The 22,363-nt window shown below is 38.8% G+C and overlaps 1 long non-coding RNA gene across 1 annotated transcript in view; it reads left to right on the forward strand.

The window, feature by feature from the left end:
- LOC140323301 (uncharacterized) overlaps positions 1-15,576 on the forward strand; it is a 41,292-nt gene extending 25,716 nt beyond the window's left edge. The window contains exons 2-3 of the long non-coding RNA XR_011919334.1: positions 14,677-14,836; positions 15,178-15,576. This is a non-coding gene — a long non-coding RNA (uncharacterized lncRNA). The remainder of the gene's footprint in view (positions 1-14,676; positions 14,837-15,177) is intronic.
- The last annotated feature ends 6,787 nt before the right edge of the window (positions 15,577-22,363 follow it).

The following is a 22,363-nucleotide window of genomic DNA, read 5'->3' on the forward strand; positions in this document are numbered from 1 at the left end:
TGAATGATCTAATAGGTTGAAACAACACATACCCTTAAACTCTGGCATCCTAGATTATGCTTAAGCAATAGATAATCTACAGCAAATCTATTCTCTGACACTGAGCAGTGGAGGTATGATTCAGAGATTTAGCTAAATCACATGCAATAGAGGTATAGAGAATAGAGAATAGGGTAATATATATAGCCAAACCTGGGACTACTACAATAGATGCTCCCAGGCTAATGTACTCAGAAGAGCTTAATAGGGGCAACCCAGAGGTACAATCAGGAGACAATTGTTTGGCAATTGATCTTTTCCCCCTCCAATTATCCCTTGTAGGTTTCTCTCTTGGGAGTGTTACTGTAAGTCGAGAAAAGGTACAAGGACCTCCAGTACCATTACCAGGGATATAAATGAAAGTAATATTACCACAGGATGGGAACCACCCAGTGGGTAGTCCAATATCCTCATTCACGCCAGGCACCGGATGGGTGGCATTACAGCTCATATTATTAGTAACATTACGTAGTGATACCTTCATGCCTATACCATTATACTTTCCAGTACTATTATATGTATATTGCAAGTATGCTTTTACATTAGCGTATCCAACATTATTTCCTGAGAGCCATTCATCCAATGGAGGTTAGGGCACACCCGACCAAAACGAAAGCAATTGTGGGCTGTTGTGACATGCTTACCATAATCTTATCCCTTGGCTTCCGGATATGACATTCCCCACAATAGTAGTATATGGGGGAGGGTAATGTGAATTGAGGATACTGTTGTCTGCTATACCACAACTGTGCTATTATGCTCTGTGGAGTGGCCACTGCTATTAAACATGTGTGTGTAACATGCCTTGGGTTAAGAGGATTCTGCAAACACATAGAACTAACATTTAGAGCTCTCATTAGTTTCACAATACTATTATCTCCCAAATGGACTGATACTTCAGCCTCAATTGTCCTTTTTACTCTTGACCTTTTCCCCTGTGTGCCACACAGAAAAGGTATCTCTTCAGGGTGATAGATACATGTATTTGTAAGCCATATAGTCAGGAATATACACAAGTTACAAATCATCAACAGGCAAAGCACTCTCCCAGAATCCTGTGAGTTCAACATCTTCAGCCTTTGATAGGGCACTCTTCAGGGATTTCACACCTGCTTCACCCTCCCTGTCTCTGCTTGATGCCGGAGAAGGAACCTCCGGAAACCTTTTTACTCTGCTAGCGTGAAGTCCAATTTGGAGGCTCCTCCGTGAGAATCGCTGTCCTGGTGACTGCTACCACTTGAGTGGGTGGTCCAAACGGGAACTCAGTCTGTTTCCGTCCTCTTGCCTGGCGCTGGACTATCACTACATCCCCTGGTTGGAAGGGATGCGTAGGTTCCTGTGGAGAGAAAGGAAAGGCACAAGCAACATCTTTTTCAATTTGATCTAATGTTTCTACACATATTCTGCCTGTACTACTTCTAGATCCCCTTTTTCCATCACGGGGGCTTTTGGACCCCAAGGAGTAGGGAAGGGCCTTTCCATTAGGACCTCAAATGGTGAGTAGCCAGTATTCCTATTAGGCTGCATCCTAATTTCTGCTAGGGCTACAGGCAGAAACTTTTTCCAATTAGTAAACGTACCTCCAGTAATTTTCCTTAGTTTTTCCTTAATTGATCTATTCATCCTTTCTACTACCCCAGAACTCTGAGGGTGGTAAGGGAGGTGGAACTTCCAGTCAATCCTAAGGGCTTTGGAAAGCTCCTTACATACCTTGGGCGCAAAAGCTGGTCCATTGTCTGAGTTGATTTGGACTGGACATTCCCATCTGGGGATGATCTCTTGCAACAAAATTTTTACCACAATTTGTGTGGTTTCATTGGTAGTGGGAAAAACCTCCGGCCATCTAGAGATCAAATCCACAATTACAAGAGCATAGTCCTGTTTATTTCCTTTGGAATATGGGTAAAGTCAATTTGTAAATGAGTGAATGGTGAAGTCGGGTAACTCAGATGCTGGTGTTGGGCCTTCTTTGAGTTATTTGGGCTGTTTCTGAGACATATATTACATTGTGAAACATAGGACTGTACCTTTCATCTAAGGCTTGGTATGAAGAAATCTCTCCTAATGGCCAAGGCCATGATATTGTGCAATCAAAATTGGGGCGCTTGCAACTGGAATACATGGTTTCCTGGAAATCCTGGAGACTTAGCAATAAATTGTCGGTAAGAGTGATTTCTGGAACTAGGGAGGGTATTGAACTGTTGCTGCCTCCCTAACAGCAGCCCCCTTTGCTGCCTTATCAGCTAGGGCATTCCCTTTAGCTATGTCCGTTTGAAGGCCAGTATGTGCTTTACAATGGACTATAGCAACTTTGCTTGGTAATTGGATGGCGGCCAGAAGATCATGTACTAGGGTGGAATGTGAGGTTTGCTTCCCATCTGCAGCTATGAAGCCACTTCTTTGCCAGATCACCCTGTGATCATGTACAACCACAAACGCATATTTGGAATCAGTGTATATATTTACATCTCTTCCCTCAAAAAGTCAACAAGCTCTAGTGAGGGCAATCAGTTCAGCTGCTTGGGCTGACTGAAAAGGTATAGGATTTGATTCCAAAATAACATCAGGGAGTTGAACTACAGCATATCCCACATGATAAGTGTTGTCATTAGGGCGGGAGCAGGATCCATCCACAAAAATATCAGGAGCTCCTTCGATGGGTGTGGACTGTAAGTCAGGTCTAGGTGAGGTGTGTTCGTGTATGAGTTCAGTACGTTTGTGAGGAGGAGGCAAATCATCCTGCTCTCCCTTATATCCAAGTAGGGCATTTAGTATAGCCATTGGACCGAATGTGGGTGCTGAGTATTTAATATGAAGCTGAGGATTAGATAGCAACAAAACTTCATATCCACTCAGTCTTTGTCCTGACATATGTTGTGTGTTTATGTTTTTCAGTAGGGCTAAAACATTATGCCATCTCAGCGACCATGGCACAGGCTGCCAGACTCCTGAGACACGCAGACATGCCTTGAACCTGTACCGGAACCACTTTTGAGAAAAAAGCAACAGGGCGAAATTTGCCTCCATGTTCCTGCACCAGGACTCCGGCCATGGTTTTACAATTGTCCCTGGCAAATAAGTGAAACATCATGCCATAGTCGGGTAGGCCCAAGCCAGGACTTGAAACCATTGCACATTTCAAATGACCAAAAGCTTGTAACATTTCATCAGACCATTTAAAAAAATCAGGCATCTCAGTCTTAATGACTTGTCTCAGAACATTGTCATAGTAGGAACAATCAGCCATCCATTGGCAGCAGTAACCAATCATGCCAAGAAAGGTTAACATGTCTTTCTTGGTTTGTGGGTGGGGCAGACCCAACACGGCAGTAATTCTAACATGGCTGATTTTCCTTTCACCTTTACTGAGGACAAAGCCCAAATAATCAACACTTTCAGTACACCATTGTAATTTTGACACCTTGTCCCTGATTCATCAATAAAATCCGCGCTCGCTGGAAGAGCGAAAGTACGCGCGGCCAGCGAGTGCGGTTTACCCCGGTCCGGACTCGAGTGTGCTCGTACACTCGCCTCCTCACTGCCAGCCCCACTCCCCTTGTATCAGGTGCAGCTGGGGCTCATTACTGCTCTTCCATTTAGTCTGGCCTCACACTTCATGCTATGCGGTTGATATTCACTGCTGGGTTGTGAAGAGCTGGAGTGTTGTGCCATCCTGAGTTCCTGTTTATATCTGCTATTAAGATAAGTTGCTTTACTTTTGGTGTTTTGGTGCTTTGTGGTTATTTTGTTGTTTACTAGGCCTCAGGGAGACACTGGGTCCTTCATATACAGGCTATACAGGGCTAGTAGGGACTAGGTTCCTGTGTATGAGTATTCCCACCATCAGGGGATACTCATACGGTTAGGAGTTAGGGCTAGGTTAGGGTGTCTGTTATGGGTGACCATTCCCTTTTCCCTAGCCACTGGAGGCCTAGTCCTGAGTATAACCCTCCCCTGTTATCCGTGACATACATATGAGGAGATCGTCCACATATTGTAGAAAGACAGAACCATGAGGGGCAGTCCAAGGGCGCAGTTTAGCTTGGAGGACAATGGAGTAGACTACTGGGGAGTCTACATAACCCTTAGGCATTCTACACCAAGTATACTGGCGATGCTTAAATTTGTGTCTCCTTGTCATCTGGGACAGAAAAAAATGCATTCTTTAAATCAATAACAGAGAAAAACTTTGCATGGGCAGGAATAGCTGATCTATTACCATTGGTTCAATTCCCTTTTCTTTCTCTGGGGAAAGTGGATATTGTTTAATGTAGACAGGTGCAGTGCCGGGCTTAAGCATTGCCTTGTATGGTGTACAAGAGATCAGACCAACATCCTGGTCAATATTTTCTTAAACCTCAGGAGGAACCTGATCAAGTAGTGGATCCTGTGGCTGACATTCCAGATATAAAAAACAACCACTGATTGGCACATGAATGGGCATAACTGAGGATGTGACATGTAGGTGTCCCGTTTTGCTAATCCCCAACTGCAATTTCAATAGAACAAATAAATCCCTTCCTAGCAGATTCACGGGAGAATTTGGGACGATCCTGAAAAATGTACACTTCCCATGCTCTCAGTCCATCCTGCCTAATTAACCCTTTTTAGAGCTTAAACCTGTTTGCAGCCAGCTGAATCTTTCATGCCCAGGCACAAGAAACCCAAGGGACCAAGTAGGTCAGCCAAGAAATCTGATCTCCACCAGTATTTCCTCTCAGACTCCCCAGCTGCTTCAGACCGGGAAACAACTAAGATGGCAACCCCAGCCAGGAGGTCAGATCAGAGGCTTTAGGATGAAGAGTCTGGGACACAAGCTGACAGCCCAGTCTCACCCCTCCTCCTTCTCCAGAATCTCTGTGTCTGACAGCCCAGGTTTCACTTTATCTATCAGTTCTAGTAACCAATAGCTTATGTGTTGTAGGAGTAGCCTCAATTATTCAAAGTTCCAGGCTCATTCCTATAGTCCTGGAGTCATAGTGTTTTAACTAAAATAAAACATTGGGGGAGTCTCTAACTAACCCAAGCTCATACCCTGTCCTGGGTTTATAATATTAGCTAGTTAGGATAGGAAAAGATCTTGATTAGAGTAGTATAAGAATAGTATGTACTCTGTCTCGGCAGTTCACAGCAAGGAAGAACCCTAAGATTTTCAAACAATGGAATCTGTTCCAATACCCCCCTCTCTCTTTTCTAATACTAATCCTACACAAAAATTAACATGTGACATGACATAGGCACCCAACTCGGTGTCACCGTGCTTTCACCTGTCTTGGGTCAACAATCAATAAGACCTAGCCGAGGAGGTGGTGCGTCTTACACCTTGTTGACAAAACCTATAATGACCCTGGTCCGTACACTTACCACCCGGACACTTGTGTCATACAAACAAATTATCTTATACTTCTACGCGATAGAAAAGAGAAAGCAGAAAAGAAATCGACTTAAACAACAGCTGCTATATTCAAAGACTGAGGCAGACAAAAGCGAAAGTGAATCTGACCATAAGAGACACTGGGATGTATGTAACGTCACAACTCAAAAATGTGCTATACTGATTCTTCCCTAAAGAATCTCTAGTAGACGTGCATACAGGTCTACATGTGAGGACTTATACAATTCGTCCTATATTAATACCTATCTTCCCTAAAGATAGTCCCTATCTTCCCTAAAGATAGTTAATTAGCACCCCTCATATCTTTATCTCTCCTTAACGGATTCAAGATAGAAGCAACAGAAATTATTCGGAAAGAAGCGAGAAAGTTCCCAACGCGTTAGGGAGGAATTCCCGTACTCACCGAAAATTCTGTGTGCTCTATCCCGGACGAGCCCCCAGCTGAAAGGTTCTGAAAGGTTCTTGGCTCTTTCCTCTCTCATCTCAATCCATCCCAGAGTCTCTCATTGCATCAGAAAAGGCGCCTGGGAAGAATCACTCAACGATGCATACACTCGTATGGTATCAAACAATCTTCAACTTTATTATCACAAACATCTAGTTTATTTATCATAACAATATGCCATAGCGCATGCTCATTTATTACAATTGAAAATCACTAGTATACTTCTAAAACTAACTGTTTAGCTACATAATTTCAGACACATACAAAACATCTTGTTATCCGTAAACAGTCGACATTATCTGAGTTTAGCAGAATTAACAAGGACACGCATTTTGGCAGGACATCAGGTTTATACACATATAGTCTAAACAACCAAGTAATACGTCTATCTCTTATGACTAAAAACTAGAATAAGAAACAAAATGGAGTGTCTCAGGCCCTTTCAGATCTCTGCATGTATTTAAAGGCACCTCCTACTACAGGAAGTCGCAATCTCAAGGTTTTAGCCTGTCTAACTCCTAGTGCAAAGGTGTTTCCTCTGTTTGCTTTGCTGTGTCCTGGACCTTGTTTACTTACCCTTGGACATTGCCTGTCTGCCGCCTGACCCTGACCTCGGATTACGTTTATGGACTTTTGCCTGACCCTGACCTCGGATTACGTTTATGGACTTTTGCCTGATTGCTGCCTGACCCTGACCTCGGATTACGTTTATGGACTTTTGCCTGATTGCCGCCTGACCTTGACCTCGGATTACGTTTATGGACTTTTGCCTGATTGCCGCCTGACCCTGACGTCGGATCTTGTTTTTGGACTTTGTCTGATTGCCATCACCCTCTTGGCCACTCAAGCCCCTCGGTGCTTGCACCGAGTACCCTGACCCCTCTGGTCAGCTGCCACTGACCTGGGGGTTGCTCTGGAGTGGCACCTGGCAGCTACCCTGCGGCCCAAGCCTATCCTCACCATCAGAGGCTCTGGTGAAGACCAGGTAGCGGTTTAGTTACGCCCCTCCAGAGCATACCCAGTCAGTGGCACAGTGGGTCCACACCCTTCGTGCATAACACCAATGTTCTCTCCTTTACATACCTAGCAAATTTGGTGGTTCTAACACGTATAGGGACTTGTATTAGGGGCTAATAATGTTTAAAGTTGGCCCATTGACTTTAATAGAATTTGAAAAATAGATTCGCCGAAATTTTGCAGACCCATCCAAAGTTGGAGGAAATTTTCACGAGACTGTCAGAGGCCTTCTCGCTCATCCCTACCCAGCAATGCATGCAGTTAGTGTGTAAAGAAAATAACTGAGAACATAACAATTGCCTGTGTAAAACACAACAATAAAAATTTAATCCAAATACTGCCCAACCCATGCCTCATGCCTTTACTTAATCAATTCCAAGCATTAGTACAAAAATCATTGAGATTTTAATGGCATATATTATAAACCACCATATTAAAATATTCTTTTTATATCGTTTATTGAGACAAACAACTTCTCTTAAAACAGTTTATGATATGTAATTCACATATTAACACACGATAGCACAATACAGAAATCAATACATTACACATTTCTTAAATACATTCCTGCATGAGTTGATTATAACTATCCTTCATGTTGTTGCATAGGGATACTCTTACTCAATGTGTTTCATTTCTATACAGAAAACTTCAGGAGTTTTACAGGGTAAACAGAAAGTGAAAATCAATACAAACCTTACAAACCTTTTTTTATATAAATATTTATATAAACACTTCCATTAAATGTATCTATATAAATATCCCCAGTGTTTGGAATTCACTGTGTAAAGCACATCTGTGTTAGTTTTTTCCTACATGGGTAACTTCTATGATTGATAGGTGGATTTTGTTCTTGTCCACCTATATGTAACTTCACTCTTTAAGAAATAATCTTATACAACACACTTTGACATTTTTGTTTATTAAAAATAAATTTTAAAAAATACACTTCTGTTGATTACGATGAACCATTTATAATGAGTGGGTCATACAAACACCCAGTTACTGTTTCGTTCTTAAACACCAAATATGCATGATGAATAATCAATGTAACCTCCAGCCAGGAAATGGTCTAGTTATGCATATTTTCCTATAAAATAGATCTTTCTTTGTTATCTAGAACATTTGCTATGTATATACTTTGTATACTGCTTGCCTTCCCAGTACCACAAAAAACTGCTTCTGATTTGGAACACAGCCTTATATCTCTTGGTCTTTCTTGAGACCCCTAATCTATTCACACAACTCCAGATAACTATCAACCATAAAGACAATTAAAAAGACCTATTCATTCATCATTAATCATTCATCATTCATCATCATTAAGTATTGTCAGATTCCCTGTTTAATAGAGTACGTAGTGTGGAGAAATTATTTCTTTCTTGGGCCCCAATTTATTTCATTATAATATTGTTCCAATATAAGTAATGTAAAATTCTGCAACCTTCCTTTCTGATTCTGTTCCAGTTTGTCTGAGAATTCGGAAATGTATAAATTCACAAACAGGTAATTCTTATAAAGAAGGGATTTGTGGGAAAAACACATTTTTAGGATAAAAAAATCTCTTTATTAATTTATTAACATTAAAAACATCATGTATACAAGTAAACAGTAACAGATAAATAAAATTGATTTTTACTACAATTGATCTACTTGCTTAAACTTGACAGGAATATACATAATTTCAGTTGTAAAATTTTCAGTGCTATTGAAGAATATTTCATCTTTTAACCTCCCTGGTGATATACCCGAATGTGGCTCGGGGTTGGTTTTCAGTTCTAAAAGCGGTAACCCTGAGCCACAGGGTGCAATTGTAAAGGGCTCACCTGTTCCCCATGATGCCCCGCCTGGCATCCGTGTCCCCTGGCGATGCTTGGTATCTACGTCACTTGGCCTCGCATCCCCGGCGTGTAAGCGTGCCGTGGCTGTGTGCTGGGGAGCAGGACCTGGCAGGTATTTTAAAATACCACTATGACATTTAAAAATGTACCTCTTTGGCATTTAGAAATATTGAAATAATCAGACTGGAGGTTAATTTACATCCAGAAAGTTCAGTTGTCTCCAAAAATACATATGAGAAATAACAACACCACACAAATAATAGATAACTCTTTACTACAATTATGAGTATCAGAATCACTATCTGTCAAATAAGTCTCATACATTATATAGAGACTAACTGCACCTAATGCTCAATAATTAATACCGCCTTACATTGATTGCTATGAGTTTTCCCCTATAAAGTGTGTCAGAAATACCTAATTCAGGGAACAAAATCTAATCTAATAAGAACAAAACCTTTTTATATTGCTAGAAATGAATAAGACTAAATTAACCCTCATTGCAGCCAAGTAATTCTGCTACAAACAATGTGATCCAATTATCAAAGATAGTAAGCCATCTACTATAGTTTAAAACTAATAAGAGTCACCAAGTATAGGAAAATGTACCTGAAGTAGGTTGTGAACAGAAGATTTCCTAAGATCAAACTAGAAGACAAACAGTGATGATAAACGTAAAATAGCTTTGCAGACAAACCTCAGGAGTCATACACAGGTAATCAGATGGAGAGCGGTGGATACATAGTAGCAAGGAGCAGGAACCAAAAATCAGGAGCAGGAATGAGAAACAGGAACAGGAACCAGGAAACAGGAAGTTGTCACAATCAATCCCCACTGGAAGGAAATCAGGGACACTTCATATAGTGCGGCCCTAGTCTCTGAAACTCGCAGTGGGCATGTGCAGAGTAAGGATACGCACTGAGCATGTGCGAAGTGTGGTGCAATCTGAGCATATGCGATAATGCTGCTAAGCATTTTTATGATGGTTCCGAATGTCTCCCTCGGTGTCCCACACTGCTCTGCTGCTCTGAACCGTCTGAAGAATGATCTTTGTTGGGTTAAGTACAGGTTAAGTACATCCCCGCATATGGGACTACTGCACACTAATAGTAGCGTGGACTGGAACAGAGAGCAGCTGTCAGAAACACAAATACACAAAAAATAGTGCTGCTGCTTGAATACGATTCCTATAAACTTTGTAAGTATACTGACATATCTCTGAAGACCAAAATAACATCCATAATAGAATATGCAGCCCAATACACTAATATCTCGGCTAACGAGTGACCCTGCTGACTAATTTTTCAGCTAAGGAAGATTTTTTTCCCGCTGTTTTTCCAACTGAATTTTCGCACCAATCAATTTTATTATCATTGTCACTGGAGCCCATCGATTTATGTCTGCCTCAGAATCACTACGCTATATGCGAATATGCTAAGAGAAAATGCCAATATCTTTTTTAAAAAGCCCCGACTTTCTGGAAGTGTTTTCAGTGCACACAGTAAGACTCTAAGCATCAAACTGAATGGTTGGGCCATTCTAGGAGCTGTTCATCTCAACTTTTGGTGATTTTTGCCCTTTTATATTGTGCTTTTTACTATTTTATAAAACTTATCTTAAAATTATGGGCAGCATCCAGAACGAATTGAACTATTTCCTACAGAAACCTACAATAAATCACATTTCAGCTAGCGAAGATTTCCACTGAAGAGTGATTCCGGAGCAAATTATCTTCGTTAGCCAAGGTATCCACTGTACTACCAAATCAAAGGGCAGAAAATTTCCCATTTGGCTTATTTGGCTTTTTATATAAACAGATGTAACAAATTTTCATATTACAACAAAAATAATCCATATTATTAGTTTCTATAACACAAACTCTGCTTATTATTGATTGGTATGCTGCTGATCTAAAGAGTAATGATTTATTATGATGGTATAAGCACAATGACATTAATATGAAATTTGTTTTATACATACACTCTTTGATAAGGATGCAAAGAGTATATATATATATATGTCTGTTCCCGTCTCCCGGCAGTTACAGTCATGACTTTTAAAGCATGGAAAGATTGGAAAACCATGATGATATGTATAAAATACATTGACTATAACCTTTTGTTTACACATCATAGTAATCAATCAAAAAAGAAGATAATTCGTGCTTGGGAATCTTTACATATTACAAAAAAGCTTTAAAACTAATTGTCTCATTCAGGCCAGGAAATTTGGTCACCTGTAAATTTTGGGGAATATGTTTGTAGAGCCCTGGAGCAGGTAGTGCTTTGACATTTGGACATTTGCCTATTTCCCCTATGCAAAGTTAAAACTTCTTACTTTATTTCACCTAAAATGGTCAACTTGCACTGTTTAATAGTGTGTAACTGCATTTTATATGTTGTGTCATATATCCTGTTCGTGACGCCAAATTGCAGTGGCCGGGTTTGGGGTGTCCCAACACTACGCTGGGTCCCCAGAACACCGTCGAGGTGTCGCCACGTGTTGCTGCTCTCCGGAAGGGATGGTAAGGCGTGCGAAATGGGAAATAAGTCTAGAGAGTCAGGGTCTGCAGTAAACCGGGGTCCTCATTTACTGGAGGAAATCAGGTACAAAACAATACAGGCAAAGCATTAGGCTGGCTTCTCCAGTCTCCTCCCTGGCAGAAGATAGGTTTGATGCTGGGGAAAGGCCCGAGCTAGCTGTCCCTCCTTCTCTTCAGAAGGCTGGTACCCTGGTCCAAGGCTGGTGATCCAGGGAAGGCTGCATCATATCCCCGTCTCAGCATCATCTTCTGGTCACTCAGTAGTCTGGCAGATTCTTCTTCTCTTTCTAGCACTGTTCCCTAACTGGAGCACTCTAGGGGCTCTGGAGTCTGGATTTTTTTATCCTCCAAAACATGGTCTTCTTTAAACTCTATGGCAGCTGTGGAAAATTACCAGCTTCGGTAACTTTCAGTATTCATTAACCCTTTCCACAGAGACATGCAAATACATTAATAATGAACAGGATATATATCACAACATATAAAATGCAGTTACATAGTATTAAACAGTGCAAGTTAACCATTTTATGTGAAATAAAGTAAGAAGTTTTAACTTTGCATAGGGGAAATAGGCAAATGTCCACAAATGTCAAAGCACTCCCTGCTCCAGGGCACTACATGTTGTTAAATGACTGTGAACTAGCCTGTGCCTTAGGGATTTTGCTTGCCCATAAGTAATTGTTGTTATTTTAGGCACATATTTAGAGACAATAGGGTGGTCTGTCAATAAGAACCAATATCTAGACAAAATGTTGTTCAGAGCCCAATGTTTTTGTTTGTGTTTTCTTAGGAATAGAAAATAATAGGCTATTCCTGTATTTCATTTTTGCTAATATGTAAGCTTTGGACAGGACTTTCTTCCCATACCCTCTCATTTTTACACTTTGTATCTATTGGCCTCCTCTTCAAAGTCCTTTTCATCCAAGCAAATTTGTTTAAGCTGTAAGTATTGGTTACAGGGAATGTGCACTATTGGGCAAGGATGAAAACTATAAGAATGTAAAATAGTTTTTACTGCCATTGGTTTTCCATATAAAGTTGTACCAACGTTTCCACTTGGCAAAATTGATACTTGTTGATCCAAAAAAATTATTTTTTCTTTGTCACAAGTCATATTAAAACATAAATTGTAATCAATAATTTGTAACTGCTGTAGAAAATCCTGTAGATTCTCATAAGTATCTGTCCAAAGCATAAAACGTTGTCGATGTACCTGTTCCGCTTGAGAATGTGGCCCACATACATCTAAAAATGCTGACTAGAAAAAAGATCTCTTTCCCACTCTCCTAAATAAAAATTAGCTTAGGTAGGTGCACATCATGTTCCCATAGCCACCCCCTGCTTTTGCAGGAATAATTCCTCCTTCGACAAGAAACAACTGTTTCAAAATAAAGTCCAATAGACAGTATTCTTTTCTGGCACATAAGTGCTATAGGAATTACCTTGGTTCTTTTGACCCATCCATCACTTTTTCAAATCTGCTGAGGACTTTTCTGTGTGAGGGTTAACTTTTCCCTCTCCATTTATTAGTCAGCTGCGTGGAACATCCCAATATTACAATCCCAAGATATGCTGTTTCGGTTTGTTGAATATATTTTCAACTTTAACATTTTATCAATATCAGGTGTGTTACATAGGAAGATGTAAAAATTCATCCAATCAAATATAATTTGATGCCTTTCTGTCTAAGCAGTTACACACAAGGTTTGCATTGAGTCATTACCTTGGGTTTTAGCCACTTAGCTGTCTCCTTAGATATGTTGTTCATAAATTTGGGGAAATATTTTATCACACATGAAATATTAGTTTAATATTAAGAAGGCACAGAATTATTCCACCATGTGATTATCGTCTAATGAAATTGTGACAGATACATTTTATTAATTTATAGAATCGTTTGGGCATGTCAAAATCTTTTAGTGGAGAAGATCTAATGTATACTTTTAGAGTGTACACTAGGATACAATCAAAACTCATTGATGTTCCTTGATATTAAAATTAATTAAAATTAAGGAGAAAGGTGTTTTTGTTTTTAGTTTTTTTAACCACCTGAGCGTTACACTGAGGTCTAGATTTCTGTACCAAAAGTGATCCACTGTTTTTCATGAAATTTTTTTTTTACCTTCGTACGGGCATACCGGCTAGGTGGTTAAATCATAAGGCAGCTGACAAGCAGGAAACACATTCAGGTTTGCTAGATCACCCAGATTCTTTCATTATAATCTATCTTCTATATTCTTGGAGCACTGCAACAAATTCCATAATAAGGCCCAATATTACATGCAAGTAGTATTAACCCTGACATTCACATTAAGAATGCTTTAGTTAGTCAAAATTGAATTGTTTAGAACATGAAGATTTTGAAAAGGAAGCACATAATCTTGACAGAGAGGCTATAAGGCAAGAAATTTAAAAATGGCACATCAAAGGGCTAAAAACATTCAAAATTTTGATCATTGCAATACTAAGGGCATTGTCTATATGCGTTTCTGTGCTTATTTCAATTCTTGTGTATTTTCAATTTCTGTGCTTTTTTCAATTTGTGCTACTTGTTAGTGTAGAGCAGCGTTCGCCACGGGTGGTCCACAAGAAAATTTTGGTGGTCCACAGAAAAATTTGGACATAATTTGCAATTTTCATGTTTTATTAATATTAAAACAAGAATAATGTTCTAATAAATTCCTATATTTTGATAGACAATTTAAGCCTTGGAATTGCACTAAATTCAGAAACTGTACTAGACACGGAAAAACAAGGGAGGCGCTGCGTGACATCAGTGTAGTATTAAGCTGTATGGGGCAACCGTTGCTGAGCCGTACGCTTCAGTATTGTTTCCACCATTACAACATTCACCCCGCTCCGCAAATACCGATTCTCATCCAATTGTTTTTTTTTTTATTTGTTTATTTCTCAGAATCACTTTTAGGTAAGTATGACCTTAACTGTGTGTTTTCTTTTACTGGTATATTTATTGGCATCCAATAGTTTAACTTTGATAGCTAATTTTTCTTGTTTGGTCTTAGATTTGAAATAAATAAACCCATAATGAGTGGGAAAAAGCAAACTAATATTTTGCAATATTTTGTCTGCTTAAAGTGTTTTCCTGTAAACAACAACTGATACCAGCTGCCTGCATGGCATGTATGCTTGTTTTCTTGAGGTCCAATCTGCATGCTAAATACCTTCTTATTTCCCATTGTTTAAAAGACAGCACTGGTCTACGGAATACTATTACGGTCCATAATTACACTTTAAAACTAATTTAACAATAGCCTTAATAAATGATATTCCCGTGTTGCTTTCTCAAAAGCCCACCTTCTTCTTTAAAGAGTTTGTCTTCATTCATCTAGCTATCATATTTTTGAAAGCTTGCTATTCTTTTCTGGAATTTTTTCAGTGAACAGCACCAGAAGGTTGAATGGTTAAACTCCTTGGCAACTTCCAAATATCTGATGAGGCATCTATTGTTATCTAAGATATCTTTCCCTAGGATGACTTGTTGCAAAAGGTTGATAAAACCAACTCTTTGGTCCTATGGAATGACAGAACCACTTTAGGTAAGTATAACTGATCTGGTTATATGTTCATTTTGTTTAGAAGAATTAAAATGTTCCTTAACAGTTTTAGATTGTTGGTTCTTTACTCCACAGGCTGTAGTGATGACCAATAAATAGGCTGTTTTAAATGTTATATTTTTAATTTGGCATTCATGAATTGATTTAAAAAGGTGCTTGGTCAGCTGTTTGATGACTGTGAATGTATAAAACATTTATATAGCCATAAGTATAGTGAGAATTAACTCAAACTATATTATGCTGTTTTAAAATGACTAACTCAGCTATTCTGTTTTAAAATGACTAACTCAGCTATTTGTGTTCTTTACTTTCTGTTCCCGAAGGCGCCTTGGCCTTGCACCTGATCAAGTGAAACTAGCAGATAAGGAGACCATAGAAACTGTGCAAGTGGAACCAGCAGATAAGGGGACCATAGAAACCATAACCCCCCCAAGAAAAATAATGAGAACGATATGTGCAGGGGCAGCAAAACAAGTAAAACAATAATCGTCTTGTCTCCAGGCAAATGAAAGAAAAGACCAGCCCAGAATTGGATGACCAGTGACACAAGGAACTGAAGGATAAAATATAGACTTTTAGGTTCAAGTTTTCAGAGACTCTCACTGACAGAGGAAGGGACAGTCCCAACCTCTATTGCCATATCTGTTGTGAGTTTCCCATGCGTGAATAAAACCTTGATTCTTTTACTATACCTCAGAAGTTGTCGTGAATATTTGTCAACTTACCATTGACATGACCTTTGTCTAATCCTAAGGTGGGCTAATGTTCTAATGAATGAATACTGACCTGAAATTTTTGATAAACTGATTTTTTAGCCATCTTGAGGTCTATGAAAACAGATGAGGCTGATATCTATCTACCTTCAGTGCACCTTCAGCCCCCTCTTTCCCCTCCAGAAAACATTAAAATCAACAGAATGGGTGGCAGGAGGAAATTATTTTTCCTACACCCTGACAAAGGTCCTCCACTCCTTGGAGAAGATTGATATAGTTGTCCAAATGGACCATTAGAAATGAGACAGTTTATCCAGATTTAAAAGGTTCATTGTTGCATCAGAGAAAATCAGAAGCTTAGACAAGCGTATAAGGTGTGTTAGAAGTATCTGGTGTAAAATGTGGGCAATGCTTTTAGTGTAGGATATTTGTATGGTTGTAAAAAACTATAAACCTATACTAACCAGTTGTAACCAGTTTGCATTATGATAAGAATAGATATATATGTATAGATATATATATATATATAGCCTTTTAAATACTGTCCTCACGTGTTAATGATTGCCATTCCTCTGCAAGTAAATAGGTTTCCAGTTTACAAAAGTTGAAGGTCAGAGCAAAATGGGCACCATTGATTGTTCCAACACACCTTTGATCTGACACTGAGTGAAAGTTTAGATTGCAAACAAAAGTAGTAATCAAAAAAATAAAAGTTAAAGATTTATGTAATTAACACATTCTAAGGTCAATTTTGTGGGGGAAGTCAATTAACCTACCTGCATGTTTTTGGAATGTTGAAAAAAACTTCAGTACTCGGGGGAAACCCACACAAACATGGGAAGAACATGAAAACTCCATGCGGGGCCTAGCGCTGGAAAGGTGCTAATCTCAGAGCCACCGTGCTGCCCACACTTTTCCTTGCACACTGCTCCAGTAGCAGTGCTCAGGCTCCCCAAAAAGTACTGTTTAGGGGGTAGTGCAGGGGAAGTGTAGGACCACTGTCCCACTTTTGACCTTAAACTATATTAGAGACATATGACTATGGTAGTGACATTGTGGGTAGGAAGATTGTGAGCCCCTTTTAGGGACATCTACTGACCCATGACAGTGACATAGAATTTGTAAAGCGCTACGTAATATGTTGGAGCTATAAAAAAAATGTGTAATATTATTAATAATAATAATAATAATAATAAATAATTAAAGCAGTGTTTAGGGGCAGAGGTGAATAGGACTTCCAGGACTTCCTCAGTCAAAAGGGACCCCTTCTGCAAATTTCAGACTTTTAAGAGGATTTTGTTCCCATGCTTTGCTGCTGATCTATGTCACCTAGGCACAGCCACAACTAGGGCATCTGGACAGGTGAATTAATAGTTCTTTCATTTCTTCCAAATAGTTCAGATTTCTTACTTGCAGTTGGGTACCATTTTACCGGTTTACCAAAACGTCTCAGTATCCATTCTTGTATAATACAATGAATATCTTTCAGTTCATATGTCAAGTTAATATGGCGCTGTAAGTTATTTACATGTGACAAAATAAGCAGTTTTTTATTAAAAATAAATTATAATGTGAATAAAAAAATTGTGATTTTATCTTAAATACTGGTCCAAAAAAACTTTGCAGGGTGACTCTTGCATACATATAGAATACAGCAAAGAAAAACAGGTGGAGAATCCTAGGCTAGACCTGGGTGATCCAACTAACCTGGAATGGATTTTTTAAGATTAATTTGCTATTTGTTAGCAAATCTTTTCAACCTTGGACCAGATCCATTCCAGGTTTGCTGGATAACCCAGGTTTACTGATAAAACTGTATCCTCTTCATAGTTAGAGAGCTTTAATAAATCAGGTCCATAGACTCACAACATGCAGGAGAGCTACTGATTTAATTCAGACATTTAATTTACACTTCATTTACAAACATTCTCACTTTATGCACTGACTGCACAGATTCTTAGATCAAGGTGTTTACATTACGCTTTACAAATTTTATTGCAATGCACTCTATTTTACTTTGTTGTTTTGTATTATTGTTTATTCTTTTTTTTGTACTTGTTAATGATTTTTGCTAAAAATAAAATCTTCTGAAGAAAAATTTAAATTAATAAAATATGTGTACTGAAGTGAAGTCTTCCGTCAATAAATAAAGAGTAATTATTCAAGCACACAAAAATACAAAATGGCAATGAAGCTAATGTACAGCACTGCGTAATATGCGCTATATAAATTCTGTTTATTATTATTATTAATAATAATAATAATAATATTAATAATAATACGTTAACAAAGTAGAAAAAAAAGTAGCCTAGACAGAAGTAACTTGATTAATGATAAGGATCAGAGCATGAGAGAATATGGTTGTTTTTCTCTACCAAAAGTAACTTCTTTTATACAAACGTTTCCCATTGATTACAATGGACATGCTTGCTTACTACGGTACTATACATGCTTAAAGGGTAATGCTAAATATAGCTTTCTATAACTTATATAACTTCTACTACTATGTTTAAATACATATAGGGAATATAAATAGGGTAAGCAGTTCTTGTACATTAACCTTTGAACTTAGAAAACAGGAGTCCTAAGCCCTGCAAAAATAGAAATAACTTTAATTCCCACATAGATAGCAATGTTAAAAATAGAGATACAGCTTCCACTTGTCTCTTCATGATCATGTACACACATTCTCTAGCAATATACCTAATATAAAATAAAACTATAATTTTTAACAACTTTGTGTGATCCAATAAAGTCTAACAAACCAGTTTGCTGGTCATTTGACTTAAGGTAAAAAAATTAGTCAAACACAGTAAAAGTACCTATAATATTCTTTATATATAAAATTGGATGTATGTATGTGTGTGTGTATATATGTATGTTCCACGATCATTCGAAAACGCATGGAGACATTTCAACCAAACTTGCTATTCATATGACTGAGACTCATGTGAGTGCAACAGTCATCTTTGTACAGTGCTGCGCTATATGTTGGAGCTATATTGGGATGTGTGTATGTCATCACTAGGAAATGCATGGAAATGCATTTCAACCAAACTTGCTGGACATATGACACCCCTTATCTTTGTACGGATGTATGTATGTGTGCATGTCATCACTAGGAAACGCATCAAGACATTTAAACCAAACTTGCTAGACATATGACTCAGATTCATGCGAGTGCACCGCTGATCTTTGTACAGCGTTTTGGTATATGTCAGAGGTATATTTGCATGTACTGTATGTATGTATTAGGGATGAGTGAGAATGCCTCTGGGATTCTTGCAAAAATTTCCTCCAAGTTCTGATGGGTCTGAGAAATTTCGGCGAACGGATTTCGCAAAACCATTGGAAGATCAAGGAAATCATTACTATCCCCGGCACTAGAGGTTAATTAACCTCTAGTGCCCCGGGATTACAGTGGATTCTCAGGGCTGCATTTATTCTTGCAGCCCTGGGAATCATCCTGTTTGGGATCCCCAGCGCTGAAGGTTATTTAACCTCTAGTGCCCCGGGATTGCAGTAGATTCTCAGGGCTGCATTTGTTCAAAGCTTTCCTCAGCCAATCAGAGAGCACTAGAGGTTTTGATTGAGGAGAGTTTAGCTGGCGCTGCATTTATTGATCAGCACAGGCCGGAATCTTTTTTTTCTTTTTGAAAATTTTTTTTTTTTAAATTTGATCTCGTTTGGCGAAATTACACTGGCCGTTCTCACTTACAATTTCAGTAAGCGAGAATGGACAAATTCGCTGCGAGATCGAGTTTTAAAAACTTGCTCACTCATCTCTAGTATGTACGTATGTGTGTATGTATTGCTCAGTGTGCCTTTTGCTTATATTTTACATACTTTTTTTTGGACTCTTTTACAGATTTCTGGCCTGTAATAATGCCTTTGAGAAAACGTAAGGCAATAGGCCAAATGCACTTAAAGGCTAAAAAAAATGAAACAACACCGTAGACAAAAAATCACTATAGCTTTATTTGATTGCTTTTCTTGTATAATATAAGATTGCAATAAACAAATACCCTGGTAATTCCGGATTATCAGCTAGTATACTAATAAACTAATATTGTAAGTGTGTAAGAAATACCCTCGTGATATTTCTTCTTCAGTTCTAGCTAAGGTTAAACTAAAGAAATGACACACAAGCCATGGTTTATGATAATATTAGTATATTAGGAACACATTTATATACAAATATAAATCAGCAATTTCACACAATTGACTGCAGTCTAGATTTGGGATGTCTCTATAATGTAACTTCTGTTGGCTTTATAGCTCTCTTCAACCTCTCCTACCCACTTTGTGCCCACATCTGTTGACTGCTTGGTACTGGTAGAAAGGATTTAACAAGGAGTCAAAATACAAAATGGAGGAACCAGCTATGTTGTTTGTTCCTTTTTTGTTGTTTTTCAAAAACATGTTTATGACAAATTTTCCAGTTGTTTTGTTATCATAGATGTTTTTGGTATAATTATTTTTCAAAAATGTTATCTTTTTTGCTCTAGGAAAAGGGAGTTATATAGCCGTTATTACCAGGAATTTTATATTTTTCCAAATTATTTCTCCCATGTTTAATGTTACTAATTTTGGTAATGTACCAAGGACATTTTGAAGAATAATGTATCCTATGCTTGATTAACAGTGTTATCCGAAATAGTCATGAATAACCTCATTCCTAAGTATGTGCTCTGGAGGTATGGCTTAATGCTAAACATGTTGTATAAAAGCTGTCTTACCTATATCAGTTTCATAACATTGCCATATATTGCTGTGTGATCATACACATGGGTAATCCAGCCACATTACCCCTTCCAGGACCACCTTTTCCCCAATAAAAAAACCCCTTCCACTGACCTCCCTGTTCATTTTTCGTCCTGCTCCAGGATCATCGGATGCTGGTGAGGTTGCTCCTTCTTACTTCTTTCCCCGGCCTCTTCTCTCTTCTCGGGTAGCTGCATTCTCCTTTGGCTTCTGGGTTGTAAGCATACTTGTCATGCGCCATTTTCGGCACATGCGCAGTAGCGCTTTAGGAAAGCCTTTTTTGCCATCTTCTAAGATATACAAATTTAATTCCATAGTACAGCACATGCGTGATCTCCTGCGCATGCCTGGTAACAATTATGAAGCATTTCAGGAAGTAGGTTTTCCTCTACTTCCTGCGGCGCCAAATTTAAACAGGGAACCTTCCTATGTCTTTTGGTGTAGAGGTTTTTTGAAACTGAAGTATCTGCTGAAGACAATGTGGAGTAAGTGAAACTTTTTTCTTCTCTTTGGAATGTTTTTGGAACGTGTTGAAATGATTTTGAAATGTTTTTTGAAAGTTTTTGGAACGGTTTTTGGAACGTTTTTAGAATGTTTTGAAATGTTTTTGAATGTTTTTGTAACGTTCTTTTAAAAAAAATGTTTTTTCTCTTTTTGGTTATTTTGTTCCTTTAAATAATGATAAAGTTTTAACTGGTATTATTTAGGTTTAGCTCCTGATACCTCTCCCCCGGCCTTGCGAGCAGGATCCCAGTTAAGCTAGAAATGTTTTAAAAATTTTGAGTAGCAATAGGTGTATCTTAATTTAAATATTCACATTTTTTTATACTACTTCATTATAGGGATAAAAGCCCTGGCAGGAAACGCCTCAAAAAGACAAGGCATGAGGCCTACCTCTGTCTAACACTTCTCTAAACTGGGACATGGGGCAGGGATGAGCACCCACTTAAATAGAGCTAGTTGGGAAAGATTATCTTCCCATTCTGGGAACTGGTCACATGATGGCAATGGATTTTGTTGGGCATGTGGGGCTAGAGCCCTGCCTTCTAAATTGGTGTGTGCAATATGCCTTAACGAGGCATTTCGAGACAGAGAGACTGAGGCCAAGGAGATGAAGGGGTATATTGATCGGGCCATTGCGGAGGGTTTAAAGAACCTTACCGCAGGCACAAGTTCTATGGCACATGAGGACGTAGGTAAACATTGGGATTTACCACAAGGCTCGGATATATCAGACTCTGAGTTAGAAGAAAAACCTTTTTCATTTGACTTTTCATTATTCAACTCATTTGTACTTGCTATAAGGGAAGCTATTCAGTGGGAGGAGGAATCTCCACCCCCTCCAAAGAGAAAAAGATATTTTCCGTCACTAAAAAAGGAAGTTGTAACCTCTCCATTCATGGAAGAGATAAAGCAGCTCTTTGAAGGAGAATGGGTAAAATCTGATAAGAAATGCTCCTTTATGAACAGATTCACAAAATTATATCTAAAGAGCAAAAAGGAATCAGAGGTCTTTGATGTTAATCCAGCTGTGGATGCTCCGTTGCAGCGCCTGGTCAGGGATGTGGTGCTCCCTATGGAAAATTTGGTAACCTTTAGAGACCCTATGGATAGAAAGATGGAAGGGGATCTCAAGAGGATTTATGCTGCTGCGGGATTAGCTAGCCGGCCTGCGGTGGCACTTACCTCCGTGTCAAGTCCCTTTTGGCCTGGGTGCAAAGGTCGTCAACTAGTATCTGTTTAGAAAAAATTAAGCTAACAGCGGATTTTCTGGCGGAAGCATCACTGAATCTGGTCAGATTGTCAGCAAAGATAATGGCTTTTTCTGTAACGACAAGAAGGGCTCTTTGGTTGGGACATTGGGTAGCCGACTCGGTGTCGAAACAATCCTTATGTTCTATACCCTTTGAGGGGAAGTTGCTCTTTGGAAAGTCACTGGAAGAAAGAATCCAAAGTGTAAGTTGCGGGAGATCAGGTCTGTTACCCCAAAAACAGAAGCAACAACCTTTTGCAAGGCACAGTCAGGGATCCA

The sequence above is a fragment of the Pyxicephalus adspersus genome, chromosome 2, assembly GCF_032062135.1.
Source record: "Pyxicephalus adspersus chromosome 2, UCB_Pads_2.0, whole genome shotgun sequence".
NCBI lineage: Eukaryota > Metazoa > Chordata > Amphibia > Anura > Pyxicephalidae > Pyxicephalus > Pyxicephalus adspersus.